The following is a 27,475-nucleotide window of genomic DNA, read 5'->3' as shown; positions in this document are numbered from 1 at the left end:
CAGAAATGGGACATGAAAACTGATGACATCTCTACCAAAACAACTATGTCCCATATCCACTGTGTCATTCATATTGAGACTCAAATTTTGATTTCAAGTTGATCGATTAATTCAACATTTACTGAGCACTTATTTATTGCCAAGCATCATGCTAGGTGAAATAAAGACAAAGGCCAATAAAAAACAGCTTACAAAAGTTCTTTAGAAACCCAAGGTAGAGAATAATTTTTCAGTATGTATTTTATACTTTTCCAATCTCTCAGGACCTACCAGGATTAAGTCTTTCTGCCAATATTTAATAAGGACATGCAATCCAAGTGTAATGCCTCGCATAGGGGATATAATGAAAAATAAGGCAACTCATGGACCCTAGATAAGCTTTGAATGTAGTGGTGGAGACAGAAAAGTAAACAGCCAATTACAATAAAGTACAAGAAGTACTTTGGACAATCCCATATAGAGAAAGGACAGTGAAGAGATGAGGCTAGAGAAGTAATCACAAGAGCAGTTAACATATGTGCCAGGCAAAGTACTAAGCACTTTCACATACGTAAAATCCTCACAATGATCCCACAAGGTAGGTGATTGTGATCAACTTCCTTTTACAAACTGAGGAATAAATCTAAACTTACTAGAGGTCACATAGGGTGGAACAGGGATCTGAACCATGGTTATGTGCTTCTAACTATCTTGCAGTGTCATAAAGAGGTCCTTTGTAGTATGAATTTAGTCCTTTGTCAAAGAACTTTTAAAGGGTAGAATGCCAAAAGAGTGACTTGATTAGATTTACCTTTAGAAAGACTGCTTTGAGAATGGTATGGATGGGATGCAGCAAGACTTTAAAGACGGATGAGTTATGAGGCTGCCATTATAATCCAAATAAAAAATGTTTAGAGCTTGATCTCAAGTAATGGCAGGAGTGACAGAAATAGAGGCATCAAAAAAGACATTTTAAAGAAGAAACTTTAATAATTTAGGACTTGCTAGAAACAGGTGTTACTGGAGAATAGTAAATAACTTGAGACAGCTCCAGAAAAAAAGGGTAAAGGGTGAACAGACTTGAAACGAAGACGAGTTTAGTTTTGGCCGAGTTAGAAACCGAAGTATAATTAACTTTAATACCTTATGGTCATATAGTGAGGTCTCAACTTTAAAATATTATTGGGTATTTTCAGAGTCGCTTATAAAAAAAGTTAACTATTTGTAAAAGTCTATTGATTGAATTGGAAATTTTTCTTTATTTTTTCTTAATTATTTTATGTCATATATTTCCATATCTCAATGTATGTTACTGGTAGAGTCAATTATCTAGTAAACTATCTCAATTTTTTCTCTCAGTAAAACAGTGCTATTCATAAAACTGTACCATAAAGCTGCACCTAGCATAAGTAAATGCTTTGCAAAGTATTTCCAACCCTTAAGAACATACTATAGGTCCTCTAATCTTTTTTAACCAGTGACTAAAACAGTCATTTATGTTCGTATAATCTTGTTTTCAAAGTGTTTCTTCTATTCATAGTCTCTTTCAATCTTTAAAATAATCCTGTAAGTTATAATAAAAGCCAAATAACTGATAAGCCTCTGAAATATACAGATGACAAATATAGACTACAATTCATAAATCAGTTTACAGTTCATATTGTACACAAACATATACTACAAACTTGACTCAATATTGTATGAAACTATTTGAAATTTGGAAAATACTGGGTTTCACAATCCTTTGATAAACTAGTTGAAAGGAGTAAAACATGGTAATACGGTTTATTTAACCAAATATTAAAATAACCAAAGGGATTTATAATTATTCAAGCTGAGGGGAAGAATGTTGGTAGAGACAAAAATAAAAAGCAAATCTCTGCTGTGAATACTGGGTTCACTGACTTCACATAATGGGAAGTTTAATAGTAATAATTCATCTCTATCCCACAGACATAATATTCTTTCCTCAAGTAAACTGTAATTTTTAAAGTCATACACACAATCCCATTGGTATAATACAAAATAAATTTAAGGCTTTTGTCTCCTTCAATATTACAACAGAACTATTTTCTGACACTTCCATTTCTATTAACTGTCACTTTGCTGTATTTTAAACTGCTATATTTTAAAATTATACCTTATGAACTCATGATGTTAACTGTACACGCCTAAGATAGCCATAGATATTTGCTACTGTATTAATTTTCCTTATGTAGCAGCAATCACGTCTTAAAGAAAAATATTCTAATATTCTAGTAGACCAAAGTAACGCCCAACTTCACGTCTATATGTATCATTATATTAATTTCATCCCCCCCAAAAAGGTAAAGCTATTTGTGTTGGCATATGAAATATTGCATTTTAAAATCAATTCTCTATTATGCAAGGATTCTTTATTTATGTAATCCTATTTCCAAGAGAGCCCAAACCCCTTAACTTACAGCTAAATAGACAGAGGCCCAGAAAATTTTTGATCTGAGCAAGGTCCACCATGCCTGATTCTAATCAGTGTGTTCTCCAGCACAGTATTCAAATAATATTCATCTTTTTCCTCTTTATACTGCTGGATGCTCCTCTTTTGCCTGGTCCTTTCTAAGAAGAGGTAGAAAAAAAGGGATACAAGTCATTTCAATTAAATTTTGTTGGGCAATTTAATGTTGCAAATGCAAAAGCACTGAGAGGGAAAGAAAGCAGGTTAAGCTGAAACTAGTTCCTATAAAAAGAATTTTGACCACATTTCAAATGTGCAAACTTACCCTGACTCATCATTGTCTCCTATAGGTAAAGGTGGCTTCTATCTCAGTGTTCCCATGGGTCATAATCAATGTTGCATCTTCCTTACCTCATTTCACAGTAATAGTAAGTCATGTATATCACTGACCACTATAAGTATTATTTTCTAATTACTAAATTTTTCTATAAAGTTATAAAAATAGAGTAAAATTACACTTAAGTACTTTTTCTATAATTCTTAAACTCTTCCTCAAAAATTACAAGAGTTAACACTATCACTGAAACCAATGTGATAAAACATAAATATGAAAAGGAAAAACAGATCATCCCTATTCCTTCTTTATCCTCTATCCCACAATTTAAGATAATTATAACTTCCTTTATTTCAAACATACACAACATATTTTATAAAAGCAAGTTTTTAGAAACAGGACATTTTATGAATTATAACTAGCTTTCCACACTTACTAAAATATCACAGACATTCCTTTAAAAATGAATAGATAAAATCCATATTTTAACAGCTCCACAATATTCCATTGCAACCATTCTCCCTCTTGATATACATTAAAGTTATTCCTCGCCTTTGTCACTACCAGCAATGCAGTGATAAACACGTTTTTATAATTCACTATGTCATGTTGAAACAAAGTCAGGCCCTTACATAAATACACACAATCACAGCACGCCGAAGGACTTTCAATCAAGAAATCCTCTTAGGAGAAAGGCTGAGAATACATTCTTGACAACTGAGATATGCTCAAAATAGATCACAATTTGTTCCAAAAGTTCTCAAAAAAAGGAAAGATGGAAGAATTAGGAATGAGGTTCAGAGTTCATAGTATTGGCCTAAAGAAGTAAAACTACGAATTATAGGTTCAAAAACATAAAGTCCTCCTTTTGTCTTCCAAAGAGAAGCTGCCTAACAGAGTATGATTATATAATAAAGAATAAAAAACAAATGAAATTTAAATTTAAAAATATACACAAGCCAAATCCATAAGATGCTTTCTATATAACACAGGTAAATAATTTCTAATAATTAAGATAAATTTGCCATTCAGGGTCAGGATTTATACCAAAACCAAACAATATTTAGTAGAACATTTATGAGTATCCATATTACAGCATATTATTTTAAATTTTTTACTTTGTCATATACAGTAAAATAAAATCTGTTAAAATCACAACAAAAAACAGAAAATCATACAATTACACAACCATAGATAGCATAATTATTTAAGTGTAAAAAAATAAAATCTCAGTTTTATGAAGCTGTCTATAGAGATCAAATTGAAGAAAACTGACCAGAATATGATCAGGAATCAAAATACATCATCTTGAAAATATAATATTTATTGACCAAAAAAACCCTATAATGAATGGTTGGTTTTGAGCTATACAGAATTATAAAATACAAGAGAGGTACGTTACAAAGTTCTAACGATAAATAAATGAACTGTACTTTTTAGTACAGTTACACACACACACACACACACACACACACACACCTATATATTTTCATTCATCCTTGGAGTTACTGCTGAAACAGAAGCAAGAGTGCCATCTTTCACAGAGAACAAAGGGGTGGTTCTGAAAGTGGGACGAGTTTATGGTAACTGTACACAGCAGAGACAGAGAATCCGAGGACTGAAAGCATCAACTGTCTTTCCACATTAGTAGATGGCCAACATTTTTCCATCAGGCCCCCAAAATTCAGTCATTTCTTAATTGTCTTCCTCTCAGCTCTCCATGTTCACTCTATGAAGTCCTATTGGTATTACACACACAACAAAAATACATGTTTCTATTATCCTTTTTGGTCTGTTTGCCTTCTTGTCTCAACAGTATTTCCTTTTCCTTCTTCAAAACAGACTCTTCTCAAAGGAGTCTTCAATGAGTCTTTCTTGATCCAAAATGGACTGGAAGACAACATGGGATAAAAAAAGAGTTCTTTTCCTAGTACCAAAGCTAGGAAAAAAAAAAAGAAGAGAAAATAACACAAAATTCTCTCTTAAGAACCATACTTCTTATTTACATTGAAACAAATAAGAAAATAAAACTTTACCAGATATGCTCTCACTTGGCCAATTTTATTGGTAAATCTTTGTTCGTATCCTCTTAATTGAGTTGTGACAGGCATATCTTCCAACTGCTCTATGGTTTCAAAAACAACTTCCCACCCACACTCATGCATGCTTCTTATATTATCATGTAAAAAGCACAACAGAATTATAACATAACTATCAGGTATACAACTGAAGATACCATTTATAGAACTTCAGTAAGTATATATATAGAAAAGTCACTGAAATTCCCTGACACATGATTTGAAGAGAAAAATCTTTTTGCAATACTTTTAAGTTGCATTGGGCCTAGAGCTATCTTGGAAGACATTCACCAAGCTCCTGGCACTTAAGTCTCTGCTGTTCTAGAGAAAAATCAAGAATTTAAGACTGAAGGACCTCCAATAAACTAACAACTTACAACTAACAACTAGCAGTGTTAAACATTTTCATGCCTGAGAAATAAGTCAGTGTCAAATGGTTACATAACCAATTAACATCACCAAAGAGATGGTTAACAAGTCAATTACAAAAAAGATGTTTAAACATGTATTCAAAATATTTAAAATTCAATACAGTTCACAGATCTAAATACTTTCCATTGGTTTCTAAAAGTTGCTGCTAGCTAATACTATTATGTCACCATGCTATGTACCTAAATGTTCCTGGTGAATCTTATTACCACAGAAGTGAGTCTATTTAATTCAAGAACTCTGATACAACTTCCTTCATTGTGAAGGTGACAGCAAAAATTGTGTAAGAGCAGAAAAAGAAATACAGAAAAATGCTAGTATTCTTTCCTAATTCTTTTACCACCCTTATAAAAGATGGCTCTATCCCAACCCTCCCATCTCCTACACCCCACTAACCACTCCCCACTCCATCGAGAGAAATAATTACTTTATCCAACAAAAACACAGCAACCAAGTAAAATACATAAGAAGAATACCTGTAAGATTTTTTCTTCCCATAAACTGTCCCAGGCAAGGATCCTCAGGCACTCTCTCCATGTCGTCCTCCACCACTTCTTCAACCATTAGAGACGCATCCTGAATGATGGTGGAGGGTTCAGAAGTTTATAGTAGATGTGGCATATTGAGATCAAGGATCAAACCCATCTCCTCACAAAAAGGGATGGGGCCTTTCAGGTGGTCCAGAACACTACTTCACATCTCTGTGATTATACTACATGTTACTAGTCTGGCACTGAGGAATTCCTACTCTCAACACACAAAAAATCCCATCAGGATGTAACTCAAAATCTTGAATATGTCAGTCTCCTTATTTTTCCGTTATTCATTATTTTATTTACATCCTCATTCTACAAAAGATGTGAGATTGATACTACCCTTTATTAATAAAGCAATACCTTGAAGATATCCTTACTTTAAGGTATTCTCCATAAACCGGCGGTGCCAAACAAATGTATACAAGTGGACACTTTGGTCAATGTTGCTCAAGCAGTAGTTAACCATAATCAGAAGTGACTGCATGCTGATGGTAACCACTTTGAGCACCTTTTGTAATTGCAGAAGTCAAACGTGACTTGTATTCATCTTTTGTTATAAGTATATACTGAGTATTACATTTGTAATAGTTTTTTTTCCTTTCTTAAAATGTGTATACATTTTTCTGGCACCATCTGTATATACATATATAACCTCTCATAAAATCCACATACAATGAAGGAATTAGCCATCCCCACTCTCATACTCTGAGTGAAAAAGGTTTAGAGAAGTGTGTGAAAATATACTTCTGTGAAAATCTAGGAATAGTGAAGAAGTAACAGAAAAGTATGTTACAAAGAAAACTGGACTTGAGACTACTCGTATGTGTAAATTAAAGTGGTTTAGGTAACCACTGCTACCCTCATTTTGTGCTCTCTTCCTATGCTCTCCAACATAACTTTTAGTGCTTCATTTCTTAAATAAAAATATGTTCATTATAAAACATTGTTTTAAGAAAAATGAAAAAATATTCCTTTGTCATTCCTCCATCCTTTTCTCAAAATGAAACCATTATTAACATTTCATGTCTCATGCACATTTGAACATGCATGATTTCTGACCACAAATATCATACTATGCATATTGCTCTTATAACTTGCTTCGTCACTTAATGTATCTTGACCATCTTTTCACATCAGTATATATTGAGCTCACTCCTCTTAAATATCCATATAACACTCCCTTGCATCTAGGCACTGTATTCTACTATTTCTTTGACCATTCTCTTATCTCCTCTGAAGATAGAAATACATGCTTCCATGTCACTTAAGTGACCCATGTCACTTAAACTTTTGCTTATATTTTCCATCTCCACCTTTTTATCTTTAGGTTCTAGGATGTTTCCCCAACTTTACTTCTAAATCATTAATACAGCTTTCAGCCCTTCAATTTATTATTTTTTTTAACAATCAGATTTTTGTTTCTGACAACTCTGCAGATTGCTTCTTTCAGAATAGCTTGACTTACTTTCTCAGCTGTTTTATCCTCTTAAATCTCTCTGAGGATACAAATTACATTTACATTCCATCTGCTTCTTGTATTATTCCTGTTCTTCAGGGGTCAGTTTTTTTCTTAGTTCATCTTCTGTTTGTATTGTTGGCGTTCTGGTGATCCCTCGCTATTCGAAAATTGTGAATGGTGTTCTAGAGCTATCTAACTGGCTTGCATTTCTCCTGCAGATCTATATAGGTCTGTCCCTTTCTGAAGGCATCTTCTCTGAGTAGGAGAGCTGCTTTCAGCCTGAATGTGAGTGGGCAGAGCCTATCAAGAGGCATATTCTATTTTATAATGTGTGGTCATAAAACAGGTTGTGGGCTGGAATCCCCCAGACTGCCAATATCAGGAAGACTTTACTTGTGGGGTGGAGTATTTCACTGTATTTCACACATGTGGGAACATGTGTTCTTTCCCTTTCCTTCTCCTCCACTCTGGATGTTGGTAGAGTTCTCAGGCTCAGCTCTGCTACTCTGCAACTCCATCACACATTACCAAAAGGCTTTCCAGAATCATCATCTGCATAAGAGAAGCCACAACTCTACCCTAGAGAAAAATATCCCTGCTGACAATCAGTCTGTACAAATAGAGAGGCTCCGGCTGTTAAAAGTAGTTTTTAAATTAATTTCTCTGATGATTACCCCACAGACGACTCCAAATCTTTGAAACTGTCAACAACACAAATGGAGTTTCTTGAGATACACTGAGGAGAAACTCATATTCCGTTGTGATTTTCTCTACTCTTGTTTCTCTGCTCCTTTCTTTCCATCTGCTTTCTATCCTCATGGAATTCCCCAAAATCTGCTATACCAGTGTCCCCCTTTCTTGCTGCCCAATGTTGTTGCAGACCTAATTTTTAGATATATTTTTAGTCATTCCAAACACATATGAAGAAGGCTGGGAGAGGTAACTAATTATTTGCTATCTTTTTTTTTTTTTCAAGTGTGTTTTTCCAGGACCCATCAGCTCCAAGTCAAGTAGTTGTTTCAATCTAGTTGTAGAGGGCACAGCTTGCAGTGGCCCATGTGGGAATCGATCCAGCAATCTTGTTAAGAGCATCATGCTCTAACCAACTGAGCTAACCGGCCGCCCCCATTTGCTATCTTTTAACAAAAGTCTCCTCAAATTTTCAACATGTATGTCCACCAATACTTCTTCAGAAATATCAAGAAGTGAAAAGTATGCATTCCTATAATTCTATGAATAAAAATTCTTTGCATAGCATATACATCGTATTCTTTTCATTTCCGTTTCACCACTCTCACCTGCTAGAGCATAGGTTTTATTACTAAATCATCTAGAACTTTACTTCCTTGTCATTTTTTTTGTATCTTCCATTTTATTAGGAATGTCTTCTCTAAAGTTATACTTCAAAGTACCTTATTAACAATATTTTAGATTTAGCCATAAGTTTCACTGATTGATTGGGTTTTGGTTTGTTGTTTGCTTTTGTTTGTCAATGTTTAATGTATACAGGCATACCTCATTTTATTGTGCTTCATTTTACTGCACTTCAACAGATATTGAGCTTTTTACAAACTGAAGGCAAGATCCTTCACTAGCAAAAAAATTACAATGCGCTTTACTCCAATGGTTTAAACTGAACCCGTGATATATCCAAAGAACGCCTGTTACCTTTCCTTTTTTGGTCCACAGTTCTTTATTCTGGTTCATTTCATTTTGTTAAACTATTTACAAATAATCATCAAATATTCATTTAAGTCTATAAGTGTAACAGTTCACAGTCCTTTGGAACAAATACATATTTTGTTTTCATACTTGAAATAGTTTTACTGTATGCAGAACTTTAGGATCATAATAACCCTACAGGAACTTTCCACTGTTTCTTAGTATCCAGTGCTGCATAAGAAAAATCAGATGTCAATCTGATTCTTTTTTCCATTAGGGTAAGCCTGTTTATCGGAAAACTTGATTTTCTTTTCATCCTTAAATGCCAACGTTTTACCAGTATTTGATTTTGCGGGAAATTTGATTTCAGTATTTTATTTGATGTTCTTCAGCTCAAGAAAATTTTATTCTACCGTTTTATTATCTACTGCTTCCCAATACGTGCCTATTTTTTACTTCTGGAATTCCTATTTCACAGATACTGATCTCCTGGATCTACTTTATAGGTCTCAAACTTTTCTCTCATAATGTTCAACTCCTTTTGCTTCTGAGAGAAATCTCAATCTATCAATAATGCAACCATCCTTTTTAAAAAAAAAAAAAAAAAAACTTATTGTAAAATACTTTAGACATACAAAGGGTGTAAGATATTATGAAATAAACACTTATGTATCCACTATCCTGATGCAGAAAAAAATAGATAACAGAAATACCTTTCCCTCCCAGAGATAACTTAAGTTTGGTGTATCTCATTTCCATGGATTTTTTAAAATATATTTCTCACATATGTGTATATCTATAAAACTATATATAATATTGCTTTACATTTTTAAGCTTCATATAAATACATTTTATATATTATTCTGCACTGTGCTTTCTATACTCAGCATTGAATTTTTAAGTGTATCCACTGAACATAGGTATAATTCACCAATTTATTGTGATTTATAGTTAAAAGTCCTTACATGGATATACTCCAGTTTATTTATCCACTCTTCATTTATTAGGGCTTAAGATTGCTTCCAATTTTTCATTCTTACAAACGATACTGTTATGAACATCTTTATCCTTGTCTCTTTGCACTTAAGTGTGAGTTTCTTTAAGGTAGTGTTTTTCAAAGTACTCTCATAACCCATCAATAAAATCACACAAGGTCACAAACAGCTTTTGTTTTTTTAAAGAGAAGAGTGAGTGGTGAAGAGTGAAGGGGAAAAGGAAGAAAATGAACAAAGTGGTAAGGCACAGAGATAGATTAAAGTGCACTGTAAGTAGTAAGAGTAAATTTTGTTTCCTTAAAATTTGATTTCACTTATGTCATGCTCAAAATAGATCAACAAACAACACTAAGGTGTGTATATACACACACACATGAACATATATATACATACATACATACATACTATATATTGCCAAATTACTCTCAAAAGTGATTGTTTATACTTCTGCAAGATAAGAGTTCTCCTTGTTATACACATGCTTACCAACACAGTATAGCCAAACTTTTACATTTTTATCAGTCTCATGTTTATCTGAAAATATATTTCAAAACCCTTAATTTTGAATGACTTTGCTAGTTATTATTTCGAGGATGACATTTGTTTTCTTTTAGTATCTGAAGACTGAATTCTGACTTCTGGCATCCATTGTTGTAGTTTAGAAGTCTGCTACCAGTCTAATTTTTATACCTTTGTAAATAATCTATTTCTGGCTACGTTTAAGTTTTCTTTGTCTTTAGTATTATCTAGTTATTTATCTTCCTCTGAATTTACTGTGTTTTTTCAGTCTAATGATTCACATCTTTTAATTCTGGAAAACTCTCAGTCATTCCTTCTTTAGATAAGACTGTCATCAGTCTCTTAATTCCCCTTTTCTGGAACTCTAACTTCATATATGTTAGACATGCTTATTCTTCTGCCTCTAAATATTGCTTTCATGTTTCCATAGCTCTGTTGTTGTTGTTTTTTCAGATCTATCTTCAAATTCATCAAATCTCTTCCACTGGATTTAATCTATTTAAGCCATTTAATGTTTTTCAATTTCAATTATTATATTTTTAATTTCTAAAAGTTCTATTCTTTTTCAAATCTTCCTAGTATTTCCTGACAGCATTCTGTTCCTTGCTCATGTTGTTAATCCCCCACTCTATTTCTTTAAACATTTTATACATATATTCCATACTCATCTAGTAATTTCAATATGCGACATTCACAGAAGTTTAATTCTGCTGTTTGGTTTTCCTGCTTACTCTTTGCTCATGTTTGCTAATTTTCTTCAAAGCCTTTCACGCAATCTCCTACAACGGGCATACTAAAAAGCTTATCTTGAAGGTGTATCTCCCTAAAGAGTATTAACTTTTGTTTCTGTTAGGTGCTTTGTAAAAATATCAACATTTGATTATGTGTATTTTCAAATAACTTTCACTGACTAGTTTCCTGAACTAGGCAGAAAGTATAAATTAGAATTTCACACCCACATGAATGCAGGCTTATGATCACAAATTTTTAAGTGAGGTATGTCAGTCTTACACCTACATGCCCATAGAAGAAAATTTTCTGATGCTCTCTGCTGTTAGTTAAATTTAATTTTCTAAGCTCTCTTTCACTTAAACATGATCTTGATGAGCCATGACCTTATACAGAGGCCTCAATTCCAATTCCCCATCTAGTGGAAGCCCAAAGATCTATCCCCTCAAACCCATGTGACCATTAAAAGTAAGCCTCTAGGTCAGCAAGTGTTCTAAGAACAGCTTTACAGTCAATTTAGCACTCTGGATTCTAGCATCCTCTATAGTTTTTGGCCTCCAATGATTTTACTTGGCAATTATATTTTTAATGACCTAGAACTTCTTTCCCTGTTCCTTCTCAATACAATGTTTCCCAATTCTAAACAAAAATTTTCAGTTTGCTTTTTTTTTTTTTTTACATCAACTGTAATTTCTGGACTGTCTGCTTTGCTTGTTTTAGTATAAGTCTTCTCTTTAGCACTGCTGACTTTCCTCAAACGCGTATCCAGTATTAAATGATTGTCTTCATCTTTCTAAATAAAGACCTAGATTGTTCAATATTGAGGGCTGGTGCAGGTCACTGCTTTCTTTTCCTCAAAGTCTCCCCCACTCCCATCATGCCCATAATGTAAGGCTGTGGGACTCTGTGAAAGGGGTTTGCCCTTAGCATGGTAAAGGGAAGAGACCAGTAGGCAGATTTTTTTCTGTAGTCTTCTAATTACCTTGATATTGCTCACAGAGCCATTTCTCTGCTCTAACCCTGCCATCTCTAAACTGGGTGAATTTCTGAACTATTACAGAAGCAAGTATACTGTCTACTCAGAAAACCAGATATTTTCCCTATGTTGAGTTACAGGCTGTTCAGTACTAGTGGTTTTTAATCATCTAATCTTGTCAGTCATATATTCCAGAAAGTTCCCAAATATTCTGGCCTATTGACTGCACCCTTTCCTGTTTTCCAGAGCTGCTATGGATTTTTTTATTATTATTATTTATTTTGTCATTGCAATTTGGACTCAGCTTGCTACCCCAGAAACAGCAAGAACAGAAAATTGACGGACACGTCCTTAGAAGAATCTCAACCACTTAATATCACGAATCTGGAAGCCTCAGTTTACAGTAGTTTCTTCCCTCACCGCCATTTTAGTAATCCTCTTATATACTATCAGCAAGCCCCCAAAAAACACTCTCCAACTCTTTAATTCCTACTTCTGGTTCATCTTCTACTAAAACATAAGTAAAGAAATTTGAAGCCAGAAGTTAGGTTTCTTATTATTTTATCATACACATTTTACTTTATGTAAGTATATTCTTTATTATAAAAGTAATTAGCCAATTTATAGAAAATTTGCAATCAACACAGTTTTACAGATGAGGTAAATTAAACATGTTTGAATGAACAACAAATATATAGTGATAAACCAAGAAACTTAGACTAAGAATATGAAAACCTGTGAACTATACCAATTTTAACAATTGCTATTTTTCTTCTTCAGTCAAGTCTAGATGGCAGTAAAACTTAAAGAATAAAGTATATTTCTTTCTGATTTAATTTTTTAAAGAGAAAATGCTTTGTACGTCTCTCTGCTATTGGATATAAAATTCCACATAAAAAATACACTCCAAGGCAGCACTGCAAACCATTTAATTTGCTGTCCCCATAATTACCCTATTAAAAGGTGCCCTGCACCCACCCCACACCCATTTTCTTCTAAAGTCACTAAAACAAGCCTTGTACCACAATTTCCATCTGGAGACTGTAAGAATACATTCAGGGCACTTTACAAGTCAAATGATTACTGTTTTAAATGTCATACTTAATAATAAAAAATAAGTGGCACATTCAAACCATAATTGTACTATTTAGAAATTAAAGGTCATCATATTCACATTGTTTACACCCAAACCATTAGGTTTAAAAAACAAAACACTGACTATACAGGTTTCCAAATTTATATCCTTTTCATCTTTCCCCACGATGTTTTATATTTAGAAAACCAATCATCTATATGAGACAGGTTAGTTAGCATGTTGCTAGGTAGACAGTGGGGGTGCCTGGTGTAATAAACAAAAGGCAGCCATGTCTTGAAACTCCAGGTTCTGGTATGTCTCCTTCACTTCAGGACAAAGATATGAGAACAATATAAGGTTAATAAATTATCTCAAATCCCTTTTAGCCAGACAAAGGAGCAGATCTGATAGATAGGAATGGGTTATTTCCTTAATCTCTTCAGGATGGGCAAACAGGACAAACCTGACAGATGAATTCTATGAAAAAGCTCCAGCCCCCTTCCCCAAGCAAGCAAGGGAAGGTATAAAAGAACTTTTGCTCCAGTCACTGGGCTCCCCCATTCGGGACCCCCTCCAGCTCAGGAGGTCTGATCCTTTGCTTTCAATAAACTATCCTCTTTTCAAAACTCTTTGCCTTTCCTGGGTCCGTGTTTCCATTCTTTGGTCTCACAAGATACGATCCCAGCATCACTCACTCACTCACTCAAAAGTCCACTACATCATTTGGGGACTCACAGAGAAATATCCCTACATCATATGGAACATTGATGTTTCTTGCTTGCTTTATTTATTACTCACTTATTTATATTATATGCAGGCCTGAATGCTGTGCATATAATGATCTGATGAAGCTGAAGAAGTAAGCTATTTAAAAGTACACCATGTTCGACCTTTTGTAAATTAAGTAACCCCTTATAACAAGGTAATATTAAAAATTACCTTTTTTAAAAATCCTAATTTTACTTAGAATTTACTTAAAAGTGGGGTTTGCTATAATAAAATCCAAGAAAACATTGACATATTTCCAAAATTTAAAACAAGATGTTTTCTGGTAATACGATTGTTTTCAGCAACCCAACAAAGATTATTAACAGTTGGTATACTGAAAATGTTAGGCAGAAGTTAGAAAATGGAGGAGGAGGAGGGGGTCCATAGTGCCTACAGAAAAAGCTCATAACTAGCTTTGATTAACTGCCTTCGGCCATGTATCTGTTTTTACAACACAACAACAGATGGCAAGAGATGGTCTGGAGCAAGATAAGGATCTGAGTCAGCAGAGCTTCATCCATCTTAGGAGGTCACATCCTCCGATGGAAGAGCAAGCACCACTTTTCCTGCCAAATCAACATGTAACTCCCTCACCCCACCCACCAAACTATAAGTCCTCGGGACAAGGGCGCTCGCTCACACGCAAGCTTTCTCTTTCTCCCTCCCCCTCCCCCTCCCCCTCCCCCTCCCCCTCCCCCTCCCCCTCCCCCTTTCCCTCTCTCCCCCACCTCGGATAGGCCTGTTCTCTTCCCTGAGAATATATCACTAATAAACCCTGCTTGCATATTAATCAGCTTGCTGACCTTTGATTCTTCACTTCATCAGCAAGAAGAACCGAGACTCCCATAATGACACTATAGCAACTGACTAATAAAGTGAGGGTACTCTCTCAACTTTACTGACCAGCATTTTATGTTGGTTGTTAGTTCACTTTACAACTTTCCAAGACAACTAACTTCAAATACAACCAACCTCTCCTGAAACCTTTCCACAGAATGAACTGACATACACCTCCAAGATTTCTAGGGTAGAAACCATTATTATAAAATTCTTTGCCTCTTATCTTGAGAATCATTTAGTTTTAACATAAAAAAAAAACTTCTTAAATGCCAAGCAATTAAATTACTTAATATTCCACCCCCACCAATCTGTTGGTAGAAATGGTGCTTTAAAAGAGTAATAATTTTGTTGTGTAGCTTCACATATCCCCTGATAAAAACCCATAGATATCTTAGTGCTCCAGTCTGACAAGCAAGTTCACAGAGATGCCGCTAAAAGCTGCAAAATATAGTTTATGTTCAATATGTGGTCTACCCTTCTAACTTAAACAAAAGATAAATGGTAACTGGTAAAAAAATTTTTTAAATAAAGCGGTTTTTTAACTTTCAATAGATTTGGAATACAGATGAAACTAGAGAAATGTGAATTATTTTTTTTAAATGGTATAAAGTAACATTCATTACACATCTACTTGAGGGACAAAGCTTTCTTCCTCACAATGTTCAGTGATTATTACCATTTTTATTATCCACAACTTAACCTTTTCTAATAGTTGTTTATGTTTTAAATTAAAAACAAACATAGCATTATGAATTATAATCCATAAAAAATTATATAATACACAGCATAAAGCACATCTTTCCAAAAATCAAATGTAACTATTAACAATAGTAAACACTTAACACATACACATAGCAATGCTTTTGGAAAACAAAAGGCAGCATTAACAGAGGATAAATGAATCCAGAAGGCCTTGGATTCACATTCAGACTTTGCCACTCAACAGCAGTGTGACCTTGGGCAAGCAAGCTAACCCGGCTCTATCTCAGGGTCCTTATTTGTAAAACAAAATAATACAACCTACTACTACTAACAGTACCTACTCCATGGGGTTGTGATGATTACATAAGTTAACATTTGTAAAGCCCTTAAAATTAAATGTGGCATATATTAAGCACTTTAGAAGTATTTGTTAAAACAAACAAACAAACAATAAAGAAGAATCTTTCCTAATTCCAAAGGAATGTTTGTTTCCCTTATCATTAATCTCAAATAATTCTTAGTCTATTGAGACAGGTTAGTTAGTACATTGCTAGGTAGACAGGTGGAATAAACAAAAAGCAGCCATATCCTGAAACTCCAGGTTCTAAAATGTCTTCTTCACTCCAGAACAAAGATATGAGAACAAGCCTTGAGGTTAATAAATTATCTCAAATCCCTTTTGGCCAACAAAAGAGCAGATCTGATAGACAGGAATGGGTTATTTGGTTAACCCCTTCAGGATGGGCAAAGCTGATAGACGAATTCCATTAGAAGGCTCCAGCCCCCTTCCCCAAGCAGACAAGGGAAGGTATAAAGGAACTTTTGCCTCAATCACTGGGCACCCCCCATTTGTGTCACCCTCCCACTTGGGAGATTTGACCCTTTGCTTTCAAAAAACTATCCTCTTTTTAAAACTCTTTGCCTCTCTTGGGTCCGTGTTTCCATTCTTTGGTTTCAGGAGACACAATCCAGGCCCACACCCAGAAACTGCTGGCAGATCCAACATCATTTGCATCACTATCATGACTACCTTTTCACCCCTTATTTCCACCCACACAGATAAACAAAGGTTTGTTCACATAGACTAGCAACATCACTGATAAATTCAGAAATTAAATATTCATTCCTTTGGGCTGGGTACAGTTCAATTAAGGTATCAATCAAGAAACTACGTATCTGTTATTAAAATTGTAAAATTATAAAAAAAAATATTTAAATGCCCATCATGATGAAATACATATGGTATCAATTATAAAATTCCATGAAAGGAGCTTTTATTAATTACTAAATAGAGCTTTGTGAAAATGTTTTCGTAACTCTTACAACTTTTTTTAACTTACATCCTAAGAATATAAATTCAATGGAAGAAATGAACAAGACCAAAAAAGTGGAAAGTAATTGATTCTACTCACCAATAAAAATATTTACTAAAGTACAATTTTACTGTAGAATTTTTACAGAAATATTGTAACAAATTAAACTCCCATCAGCACTTCTATTTTTACCAAATTAGTGATGCCAAAATTAATAAATTCTACAAACTTTTTTTAACTTATATCCTGCAATCATGTTTGATTGGTCATGATTTGTTCATATTTTGGAGCATTATGGCATAACAGTACAAAAAATGGTCTAATATATTGCAAGCTACCTTAGACTATAACTGTTACCATGCTAAAGATCTGGCAGCTCACCACAAGAAATCCAAAACTTGAGACGAGGTTGGTGAAAAAAAAAGCAGGTTTATTAAAAATGCCGGCATCCTGAGATTATGGTGGACTCCTGAACAAAGGCCATCTCCCAACTCCCAAAAGGGTAGAAAGGTTTTATACCATAGGTAGGTAAGGAGAGGCACAACAAAGGAAAGGGGAAGTTTCAGGCAATTCCTGGAAAAAGGCCCTTCCCAAAGGCTGGTTTGTTTCAGGCAAAGGAGTAGATCTTATGCAAACGTAAAGGTATCTGGAAGTGTTCTTGAGGGACCAGGGTCATTGAGCCTGATACTCATACAGTCTGGAGTAAACAGCACCACTGAAACTGCTATCCAAAAAAAAGAAAGAAAGAAAGAAACTGCTATGCATTGTAAACATACGAGGTCTGACAATTAAGTAAGTCCGAAAACTCATCCTAGAAAAAGTGTTACATACCTCATTGTTGAATATCACTACAATCACCTTCGAAGTACTCCCCTTGGGAAGCTATGCACCAACGCTAGTGCCTAGTCACCCCTTCTAAGCAATTTTGGAGCTCTTTTTCTGGAATGGCCATCAGAGCTGTCATCATATTACCTTTGATGTCCTGAATGTCATCACAATGTCTTCCTTTCAATATTTCCTTTACCTTCAGGTAAAGAAAGAAGTCATTGGGGGCCAGATTAGGTGAGTAGGGAGGGTTTTCCAATATAGTTATTTGTTTACTGGCTAAAAACTCCCTCACAGACAGCGCCATGTGAGCTGGTGCATTGTCATTATGCAAGAGCCACGAATTGGTGAAAAGTTCAGGTCATCTAACTTTTTCATGCAGCCTTTTCAGCACTTCCAAATAGTAAACTTGGTTAATTGTTCAGTGGGTACAAATTCATAATGAATAATCCAATCCCTCTGATATCAAAAAAGGTTAGCAACATCGTTGCAACAAGTTCATGAACTTAATTGTCAGACCTTGTATCACTAAAATTTGGCTGGGGGGGAGGAAAGCAAAGAAAACTTTCAAAAAGTCTCAAGCTAAATTACACTGTTAAATCGAATTACACCAGACATTTAAATCTCAAAATAGAAGATACAGTGTCACTATTACAAAACCAGCTACTCACATGCAATACTCTTTAAAATAAAGGTTAGACTTTGGTCATTAAAAAAAATATTTGGGCCCTCATGTGAAATGCTTAACTTTTTCAAGCTCTATGCACCTTAGGTCATGACAAGAATGTCAAGGAGGAAAAAAGACCAAATCAGTTTTTAGAAGGGCTTTATAAAAAATACATTAAAAAACATAAAGTTAAATTAAAATGAATCATTGTATTAGTAAATTACAGTTAATTCTATAATTATTGCAAGTTAACAATATTAAGTAATCAACACATATTTACTAAATGGATATCAAGAGCCCACCCACACTTGCGCTAAATGAACAGTTTACTCATAAATGAAAAGCTGAAGTCTAAAGTGAAAGGCAAATTTATATTACAAAACATGAAAGATGACAGTGAACCTCTCCCTCCAAAATTTATATTCAATGAGATACAATGGAAAAATCTCTATTCAGAAACAATTTTGTGTATATGGGGAGCAACCACAGGACAACACCCTGAGGTGCTTATTATTAATAGGGTAGAGGCTCCTGGGCCCTAACCACACCAACTGAATCAGAATCTGTATTCTGAATACATTTCACAAACATTAAATATGTTAAGCAAAATAATACTGAGAACCCAACAGATTCCAGTCATTGTGCTGGGAACTGGAGGCTATTAAAATATTAGTCTCAGTAAATCTCAGCTGAGAAGACAAGTAAAAGCTATTAAACATCATATAGAATTCAAAAGGCAGAAACTGTGTCTTGTTCATTATTGAATTCCTGTGGGCTGTCTGAATGATTTCAAAATGGGTATGTGTTAACCACTTTTTGTTTACCTGTACTATTTTACCCTCTATTTTCCTGAACAATGAATTTAAGAGCTGACAGGAAAAAAATGAAAAGTTTGAATAAGCTTTCACTATATTATGCCCATGAAAAATACAAACTACTTTTAAGATCAATGATAGAGTGACCAAAAATTCACAGCAAAAAAATTTTCCGTGACTCAGAAATCATGCCCCATGTGGGAAATATCAATTAGTACTGGAAAATAACTCAATATACAGCAACCTGTCATTTACTGATTTTTTTAATAGGCTGACTACAATGATATTTCATATATGTTTAGCAACTTCCTTGTAGGAATTTTACATTACAGATTAATAATTATCCTCACTATATAAATAAGAGATTTGAGAATAAAACATCTGCACAAGCACAAATACCGAATTAAAAGTTAGGTTGCTTAACATTCAAGGTAATGTCCATTTACTAGGTAAACTACTTTCCTCAAAATAAGTGCCCCTAAAAGATGAGATTACTATCCTATTAATACTAATAGTATCCTAAAAACAAATTTCATTAAAGTCAAGAATAAAACAAAATGCCTGCTTTGAGCACTATTAATTAACTGTACTGGTAAGCTCAGTCAAAGCAAAAGAAAAAGAAATAAGAAGAGGTACAAATATTAAGAAGCTATAAGCACATCCCTTGCAGAAGGCTTTAATGTCTATCTAGATAATCCAAGAGTATCTCTTAAAAGACTACGCATAATAACAAAATTCCAGTTTAGTACTCAAAAATCAACACTTCCTATACCTCACCAATAAGCAGTTAGAAAATCAAATAGGAATAAAGATTTCATTCATAATTTTTTGAAATCTATGTTTATTTTTTAAATAAATATCTAGCAACAAGCCTGACCAAAACTGGCAAGATTAAGAAAATTATAAAACATCATCTGACGACATAAAAATGTAAAATTGTCGGTAAAATTTATATACACACAATCATTAAAAACAGACAATAGGTGAAACAAAAAAACTCTGCAATCCATATAACTAAAAGTAATTATTTAATGTAAAATGAACTCTTAGGAGGTGCATAAGAAAAAAAATCATTTTCTAAAAAGCAAATGATATGAGGATTCATATTCATTAAATTAACACGCAACCCACTTAGAACAGTGCTTGGCCCACAGTAAGTGCTTAAACAGAAAAACAAATGGCTAATTAACCTATAAAAATAGGTTCAGCCTCACTCATGATTTTAAAAATAGCAAAACAATCATAGTGGCAAAAATAAAACAGTTGATAAAATCCAGAGTAAGTGTTCGGAAATATGCATTCGCATACACTAAAAGTGAGAATATAATGTTGATTCAACATTTTTAAAGTGGAAACTGAAAACGTCTATCATAAAAACCTTGAACCTTTTGACTTAGCAATTCCACGTCTAGAAATTATTATGATATAAACATATACAAGAATACAAAGATAAATATACAAGGACATTCTATAAAATATTAGTTATATTAACAAAAACAAAAACTGGTATGATCAAAATGCCCATCAATAAGGAAGTGATTAAATAAAATCACAATACTTCCATACTATGATAGACTGTGAAGCCTTTAAAAATAAATGAAGTAAACCAGTATTAGAGCATGATTCTGTGTGTATAAAACGATAGGAGAGTTCTAAATACACATTTATATAAAGACAAACTTTTCTAGAGCATACATCATGAACTATTACAGGTGGTTAGAGATTTTAGGGAATGAGTCATAGAGAAAGACGTATTTTTCATTTTATGCTTGTCAGTACTGTTTAGATTCTCCATGTGTATGCATCATATTTATTAATTTTTGGGTGAGATATTCTTCGATAAGAACATTCAACATTGTAAAGATATTTGATTAAATTATTAATTAGAATATGAATAGAACTTTATGAATAGAGAATCTAAAATCAGTATGAAAAAGTATATCAAAATAAACACAAAAAATTTTGAAAAAGGAGGATTACTGTATTTTCCCCAAATTATCAAAATACATTATCTATAGTAATTATAAGTGTCATAGTGACACAAGAATTGACAAACAGAACACAAATGTATCAATGAAATAGAATGAAGAGTCCAAAATCAGATTCCCATATACATGGAAATTTGAGTATATGATTAAGACAACATCATTAGGGATAACTAATACACACTGCGGGGGAAATCTAACACCACCCACCTCCTATCACACAAAAAGAAATTTCATACAGATAACAAGTCTAAAGTAAAAATAAGCGAACCTTTTGCAGAAACTAAAAAACTACATTTTTCTTATAAATATTAGAATGAGAAGTCTTAATTTAGTAAAACATAAAATGCAACAGACATTAAAATAACACTAGCAGATGTGACCAAAAATTTTAAATTTTGCTAATAAAACAGCATAAATGACAACAGCAATAATTATTATAAAAGCTAGTATTGAGAGATCACTTACTAAGGATTAGACACTGTTCTATGTTGTTTATAATTACGAATTTATTTGTCTCAATGATCTTTTGAGGTATACCATCACTAACCTTGTTTTCCAATTTAGAAACTGAGGTACAGAGATTAAGAAACTTTCCCAAAGAAGTGGCAAAGCCAATATTCAGCCTGGCTGTCTGGTTCAAATCTGTGTTCTTAACCACCATACCGTTCAACAACAGACTTTTTAAAAGTATTACAACATTTACAAAGTTAAAACACAAAATGGGCAATCCAATAAAAAAATGGGCGGAAGTTATGAACACATAAAACTCACAAAAGAAACCCAAATGGCTGAACGAAAATAGCAACAGCAAAGAGTTACTAGTTTTTGCCCATACCACTGGCAAACATTTTAGGGATTAATAGTATCTTTGTTGGCAGAGTTATGAGAAAACAGGTATTCGTAACAATGTTGATATCTGTATAAACTATTTCAGCCATTTTGGAGAATGATGTGACAGTCTGACCAAAATTTTAAATATGTACTACCTGTGATACAATAATTCCACTTTTAGGATTCTACTTTACAGAAATCTCTCTATAAATATACACAAGGATTACAAACATATACATCATAACTTTGTTTGCAATCGGGAAAAAAAAATAGTTTCCATCAAGGATAAAATAATTTATGGTAAATAAATTTAAATAAATTATGGCAACACATATAGCTGTGAGAAAAAAAAAAAAAAAAAACAAGGAAACATCAAAATATAATTTTAAGTGGGAAAAGCTCCAAAAGCACCATGTATATGTAATGTTCGTTTGTACTAAAAAATTAACAAAATACTACATATGAGTACACATACAATAGTAGAGTATTTATAAGTGTAAAGGCAGCAGAATTAAGAGCACAGACCCTCATGCCTGACTGGCTGGGTTAACCATTCAATTAGCTAATCTTCTGTCCTACTTAATGCTTACTTCCTAGGGTTATTAGGTGTAAACAGAAATTCCCAAATTGTCAGTGCTTAGAACAATGCTTGACACATTGCTGCATTAAATAAAATTTAAAAAATGCATAAAGGTTTAGAAAAATAATCACCTAAATGTTATCTGTATTTATAGTGCCTGTTTGGAATTCAGTGTTTAGGGAAGAGGAAAGTATCATTTTTTAACTGTATGTTTTATATCTTCTGAGTGCTTTACACAATGACCCTGATTTAATGTATTACTTTGTTTTATAAAAATACAACAAAAAATACAGACGTTTAAGTGTATAGTAGTGACCAACTCTAGCGGATTCCAACACCTTTACATTATATCACACTTAATATAAATTAATGCCTAGAATAAAAATTTGACTTTTCATTAGTTTTAATATATTCTTTTTTAAATAATTTTTTTAAATTAATACAAGCAACATTTAAAGGAAAGTTGCATGTTATTAACTTGTAAGTAATTAGAACTCATTTTTAGAAGTAATTACAAAGTAAGTTGTTAAAGTTGATTTGTAGACACATTTCAGATGTCAGAGCATTTAAGCAATTTTTTAATCATCAAAGTAATAGAATTCAATCCATATGCACACTGAGATATTATATGTTTACTTTTAAATAAAAATTACTTCATATAGTACCAGAGAAATCTAAAATGGTCTCTATCACAGAGATACATGACATATTTAGAATAACAGTACAACCTTATTTAGAAAAAAGACGTTTTCATCCCATTGTTTCCATTACCAAGAAAAACTTAAATTTACCCAGTATAGCATCCATGAGCATAATTAAATAGTCTTTAAAATCCCACCCTGGAGTAATTAGCAACTGGTCAAAACTAAACTCAAGAATGTTATGTTTACTATGTCACTTTTCAGTAAATCTCAGATAACTTAACATCTAGTTTTGGGTACATGGAAGAAAATAAGAAAAAGACATATCAATGTCTATCTCTCTTCCTAAAAGTTGGTTGCCCTTCATCTATTTAATTTGCTCCCCAAAGGTAATGCAGATAATCCTAGTAATGACCATTTAAGCCACTAGCACAAAGCCAGAAGTTTCCTTATTTAGCTGTTTAAGTATAGATAATTCCAAAGAGTCTGGCCACAAGTACTTTGTTAACAATAAAGAGGGAGGGAAGACGGGTGATTTCCATAAGCCTTTTTTCTAATTAAAAATAAAATTCCCAGTGGCCTCTTCCACCAACTAAACCAGGAGAGAACCAACAATAAGAATTTTCCTATATATCCAGGAAAATCAGGTAACAATATTATGCAGTGAAATCTGCAAAGAAAAAAAGTACTATTCCTTGAATCCATGGCTCCCATTGTGCTAGTGTTTCAAAGAATGCCTTGGCTTAGTGTGTTTAATCACTTAATTAGAAACACAACAGTGATCTGCATTTAGTTGTCTGTCTTAGTTAAGGAGAAAAAATCACTAGTGTTCCAATCACCAACAGAAAGTACTGATAAATTACACTGTCAGAGATCAGAGAAGGGAAGACCACTTACACAAAATTCAATCATTTTAGAATAAGAATCTCAATATTCAGAAAGACATGTCGGTTTTCTAATGTAATCCGTTCCGGAAGACCATTCAAGTTCTGAAACATTCGAAAACCGAGGCACGGTTTCCCATACAAAGTAATGCAAAATGGATTAATCCATTCCAGACCTTTAAAATCAACCCCTAAAACAGCGATTTAGCTTGACTTTTACTATCTAATACCAGAGATACATTATATGATACACAATTAAAGCAATAAACACAATAGACTGTACTGTAAAAGCAATAATAAATAAACACAATGTAAAAACAGTACTGTAGATGATAAAAATGAAAATGTAATTTTTTCTTACCTGCAATGATGATAGTCATGGTTTGGATGGGGGGTCCCCTTCAATAATCGCAATAGGTGACTGTTGTTCAGGTGTTCTGTGGTCCTCTTCCATAATCACTGTAGGTGACTCCTCTCCTGCCATTCCTTCCCTTGATTTTTTTACACCACTGACACCTGGTTTAGACTCACTGGATCTTTTCCTCACTAAAAATTTTTCAATTGACATTTGCTTTTTCCGATGTTTTAAAATTTGTCTAAAGTGAGACATAGCATCATTGAAAGTGTTAATGGCATGACTTACAGCAGCTTTATCAGGGTGATAGTTTTCAACAAAAATTTGCATTTCAACCCATTTTGCACACATTTCTTTGATAAGTGCAGCAGAAACACTTTGTCTTCCCTCCTCCTCCGAAGACAATTCCTCAGTTGCCGCCTGATGCTGCTCCGTCAGAATGTTCTGAAGTTCTTCTGTGGTGAGTTCAGCCTGGTGGTCCTCACTGACTCCTCCACATCATCACTGCTCACTTCCAAGCCCATGGACTTTCCCAGAGACACAATATCCTCAACAACAGGAGTATCCTCTTCAACATCTTCAAATACACGTTCAGGGACAGCGTCTGGCCACAATTTCTTCTATGCTGACTTCATTGTTCTGTGAGACATCCCTCCATGCTTTGTCTATGAAACATAAGCAATGTAGGATATTGAAATGATTCTTCCAGAACTCTCTGAGGGTTAGCTCTGTGTCCAAGGTCACCTCAAAGCACCTTTGGAACAGTGCTGTGGTGTAAAGCTTCTTAAAATTAGATATGACCTGCTGATCCATGGGTTGGATGAGAGGAGTCGCGTTGGGGGGCATAAACTTTACGTTAATAAAACTGAACTCTTCCATCAACTCGTCCTCCAAGCCTGGGGGTGAGCTGGAACATTATCCATAACAAGCAGGCACTTCATTGGAAGATTTTTGTCTTGGAGGTATTTTTTTACACTTGGCCCAAACACTTCATGAACCCACTCAATAAAAAACTGCCTAGTTACCCAAGCTTTGCTGTTTGCCCTCCACATCACATGCAATTTATTTTTTATGACACTGTTTTTCTTAAATACGCTGGAGTTCTCAGAATGGTAGACTAGCAAAGGCTTCAGCTTAAAATCCCCACTTGCAGTCCCACAAAATGGGCTTGTGTCCTGGCAATGATTTTTCCTCCTTTGTTAGGTAGGTCCTCTTTGGCATTTTCTTCCAAAAGATGCATCCCACCACAATTGAAAACTTGTTGGGGAAGGAAACCCTCTGCCTCTACATAATCTTTAAATTCCAAAACAATTGGTTGGTATCTTCTTTGTTGGCACTGGCAGCTTCACCATATCTCACTGCATTGTGTATGCCACTTCTCCTCCTAAACTTTTCAAAATCACCCTCTACTTGCCTTGAAAATATCACTCTCAGCACTTGTTCCAGGGGTGTTTTTGATGAGGTCAGCATGCAAATGTAAAGCTTTTTCACAAATTATGCTCTCAGAAATGCTGTCACCAGCCAACTGTTTTTCATTTATTCATATGAAAAGCAATTTTTCCACTTCTTCAATTGTCTGTGTTCGTTGTCTTGTGTTTTAACACCTCTTGCAACATTGGCTCCTTGAATGGCTTCTTTATTTTTTAAGATGGTACAAACTGTAGATTTGGCAATACCAAATTCTGTTGCCAGATCACATACACGGACACCACTTTCATGCTTGGAAATAATTTCCTTCTTCACCTTTATTGTTGTTCTGTTAATGATTCTCTTTGCAGCTTTTATCCACTTCTCACAGCAAGGGGTGATTGGCAGAGGGCTCCTGAGATGACATGAACACAGACTGATTGCACACAGTCACCAAATAAGCCCAAATATCACCTCCGTGTTGCATGGGTGCTCAGGACTCAACAGCCAACAGCTAGGCCTCAGGATCTTGCACTCAGGGGAAGACGCGTGACATGTTCAACTTCCGAGGTGTGTTCGAAAACTGAAGCATTTATTTCTGGGTTTACGGCATTCATAAACCAAAATGATCATCAACAGAGACGTTTGAAAACCGAGGTATTACTGTAATTGCAGTTTTTGAAATTATTTTTAACCTTTTAAACCACAATTACTTTTGCACCAGCCTAATAGTATTTTCAGTAGTCTAGAAAAAAAATCCAAAACATTAAAAGAAAATCTTGAATTTCAAATCAAACTAAGCATACTATATATATCTTCAATTCTAAGGTAACGTTAAAAAAAATTTAACATCTCTGAAACTGGCAGGTGCCTTACAATTAAAGATATTTACAGTTGCTGCTGGGGAGGTGGTGGTCATGACAGTCTTCATTGCCTATGTACGTAAGATCTTATTTACCATTTCTGATGACATTAATTAGACAACTGCAACCTCTGGACATTTTAGGCAACAATCCATTCAATGACCATTTAAAGAAAGAAGATGAGTCCTAATAATTGGTTGAAAATGTTTCGTTAATAACATCTGGTAAGATCAAGAATTTGCCAACATTAAAACTTGCAGAATAGATATCAGTGGTATAGAAGAAAATCCCAGACAAAAGTAGAGTGCATTTTTAAGTAGTGCTATATCACCAACTCTCCCAACTGCACAAAAAATAATGTTTTGGAAAAACACAACAACAACTCTAAGTGATCAAAATGATTCAGAAGAATTGAAATCTTGAGTGCAAAGATGACCTAAGTTTTAACATGACCTAAACCAATTTATGTCACTGATAGTTGCCTTCCAAAGTTTGTTCAAGGATGATATATCATAAAGTATATAACTGAGTAGATCTAAAATAATTTTATTTTATATTTATTGAAAGAGATCAGAGTGGTTAGAAAGCATTGTGTAATGATTTAATTGGTAATGCTTTTTTCTCCCTTCCTTAGTAAAATATAAAATAATGGTGCTTCTTACAGCTCATTCAATAAAACGTGGTAATCCAAGGAAGCTCTGTGCATGGTTGGCATGGTAGAAATTATTAGCTATTCACCAAGACCAGTTTTCAGTTTTATCCTCTTCCTGAGCATATAACTAGATTACATT

At 34.0% G+C, this 27,475-nt stretch overlaps 1 protein-coding gene and 1 long non-coding RNA gene across 5 annotated transcripts in view; both read right to left on the bottom strand.

Moving 5' to 3' along the window:
• The window catches only part of MACROD2 (mono-ADP ribosylhydrolase 2), a 2,106,080-nt gene that overhangs the window by 2,060,201 nt on the left and 18,404 nt on the right, over positions 1-27,475 (bottom strand). The window lies entirely within an intron of this gene.
• Positions 888-25,717, bottom strand: LOC141568106 (uncharacterized). The gene is made up of 3 exons (XR_012491120.1): positions 24,421-25,717; positions 5,731-5,830; positions 888-4,686 (listed from the first exon to the last, which is right to left on the bottom strand). It is a non-coding gene; the product is annotated as an uncharacterized LOC141568106 (long non-coding RNA).

The sequence above is a fragment of the Rhinolophus sinicus genome, linkage group LG13, assembly GCF_036562045.2.
Source record: "Rhinolophus sinicus isolate RSC01 linkage group LG13, ASM3656204v1, whole genome shotgun sequence".
NCBI classification, from domain to species: domain Eukaryota; kingdom Metazoa; phylum Chordata; class Mammalia; order Chiroptera; family Rhinolophidae; genus Rhinolophus; species Rhinolophus sinicus.
This window is presented reverse-complemented; position numbering and strand designations above follow the sequence as displayed.